Genomic DNA, 2724 nt, shown 5'->3' with positions numbered 1-2724 from the left:
TGCTAACCCATTCCGCAATTTCCTTCTTCATATTTGGCCACCAATAATTCTTCTTTACATCTCTGTACATTTTGGTACTTCCTGGATGGATGGAATATCTTGAACTATGTGCCTCTTGTAAAATTTCATTTTTCAGCTCCGTTACTGGTGGAATCCAAATTCTTGAAGAAAACCTAAGAATACCTTGATCATCTTGTTGCGTGCATAATTCCTCACCTACCAAACTATTTATATCTTGATCCATTACCTCTTTCTGGCATTTCTTTATTTTCTCCAATAACTCCGGTTGGAAAATCATACCGTACACTTTTGCTTCCTCAGGCTTGCAAATTCTAATCTCCAATTCCAATTTTTGAAATTCTTTATATATCTCTTCAGGTACGGATAATACATTTAACTTTTCCTTCCGACTTAACGCATCTGCTACAACGTTCGCCTTACCGGGATGATAATTAATCGAGCAATCATAATCCTTAATCAATTCTAACCATCTCCTTTGTCTCATATTAAGTTCCTTCTGGGTAAATATATATTTCAAATTTTTGTGATCCGTGAAAATCTCACACTTTTCTCCATACAAATAATGTCTCCAAATCTTCAAAGCGAAAACTATAGCTGCTAACTCCAAATCATGAGTAGGGTACTTCTGTTCGTATGGTTTCAATTGCCTTGACGCATACGCAATCACCTTATCGTGCTGCATAAGAACACATCCTAATCCTTTGTAAGAAGCATCGCTATAAATTACGAAATTCCCTTGATCGTCTGGAAGTGACAAAACAGGTGTTGTGATTAATCTCCGCTTCAATTCCTGAAAACTTTCTTCGCACTTGTCATTCCATATAAACTTTTCATTCTTTCGTGTAAGCTTTGTCAATGGTGTTGCAATTCTTGAGAAATTCTGAACGAATCGTCGATAATATCCTGCTAATCCCAAGAAACTTCTTACCTCAGTGGGTGTTCTCGGTCTTTCCCAATTCATAATTGCCTCGATCTTTGCCGGGTCCACTTTGATCCCTTCGTTACTGACTATGTGTCCTAAGAACTGAACTTCCTGTAGCCAAAAGTCACACTTCGACAATTTAGCATATAATTTATTTTTCCTTAAAATCTCCAAAGCTGTCCTTAAATGTTCCGTATGATCCTCCTCCGTCTTTGAATAGATCAAAATATCGTCTATAAATACTATAACGAACTTATCCAAATATTCCTTGAAAATTCTGTTCATCAGGTCCATAAATGCTGCTGGGGCGTTGGTCAATCCAAAAGACATCACTAAAAACTCGTAATGTCCATACCTTGTTCTGAAAGCTGTCTTTGGTATATCTTCTGGTTTGATCTTCAGTTGATGATATCCCGATCTTAAATCAATTTTGGAGAAATACTTGGCTCCCTTCAATTGGTCAAATAAATCATCAATTCTGGGTAACAGATACTTATTCTTGATCGTCAACTTGTTGAGCTCCCTATAGTCGATGCACAGTCTCATGCTTCCATCCTTCTTCTTGACAAATAATACCGGTGCACCCCACGGGGATACGCTGGGTCTAATTACTCCTTTCTCTAACAGCTCTTACAATTGCTTTGCTAACTCTTTCATCTCAACGGGCGCCATTCTATACGGGGCCTTGGATACTGGTTCGGTTCCAGGTGCTAAGTCGATTGCAAATTCAATTTCTCTATCTGGAGGAAGTCCTGGTAACTCGTCGGGAAATACGTCTGGAAATTCCATCACAACTGGAATATTTTCAAGTTTTGCTGGCTCCTGACTTCTGTCGATCACATATGCTACGAAATGCTCACATCCTTGTCATAGTAACTTCTTGGCTTGAATCATCGTTAAGAACTTCTTTACCTGCTTCTGTCCCTTGAACGTTACTATTCTTTCGTCTGGCGTTTTCACCATTACTTTCTTATTTCGACAATCTATCTGAGCATCATGCTTAGATAACCAATCCATCCCTAATATAACGTCAAATTCTCCTAACTTAAACGGTATTAAATCTACACAAAACTTACTACCAGAAATCTCAATCTCACAATTCCCACAAACTTGGTTAACAGTTACACGTTCTTGATTTGCTAATTCCACAGTCATTATTTCATTTAAATACCCAACTGGACAATTTAACTTACTAACAAAATCTTGTGAAACAAACGATCGAGTTGCTCCCGAATCTATTAACACTTTGGCACATAAAGAATTCACATTAAGCGTACCTGCCACGACATCCGTATCCTGGATCGCATCCTTCACCGACATGTCAAAAACTCTAGCCCTCGGAGTCTCATTCACTGTTGGGGTAGATCACATAATCCTTAATGCATTACTGACTGGGGTTGGTGTCTTGCAATCCCTGACCATATGTCCTGGCTTCCCACATTTAAAGCATGTAAATCCAGTGACTGGAACTTTTACTGCTGGATTCCGGATAGGCTGATCCTTATTTGCTGGCTCTCTTGCTGGCTGATTTCGGCACTCCCTCGAGTAGTGCCCTTTCTGGTTGCATTTAAAACATACCACATTCAACTTGTTACAAACTCCTCCATGCTTCTTTCCACATACTTGACACTCTGGAAAAGTTAATCTCAACTGATTCGGCTGATTCACATTAGCTGAACGATTGCCCTGGCCTCCGTCTCCTGTATTTTGTCTCCTGAAATTAAAATTTCTCCCTGGCTGAAACTTGCCCTTCTTAAAATTTGGAAACTTCCCTGTTTGTG

The sequence above is a fragment of the Apium graveolens genome, chromosome 4, assembly GCF_009905375.1.
Source record: "Apium graveolens cultivar Ventura chromosome 4, ASM990537v1, whole genome shotgun sequence".
Classification (NCBI taxonomy): Eukaryota; Viridiplantae; Streptophyta; class Magnoliopsida; order Apiales; family Apiaceae; genus Apium; species Apium graveolens.
The sequence above is the reverse complement of the archived record's forward strand: the minus strand, read 5'-3'. Positions refer to the sequence as shown.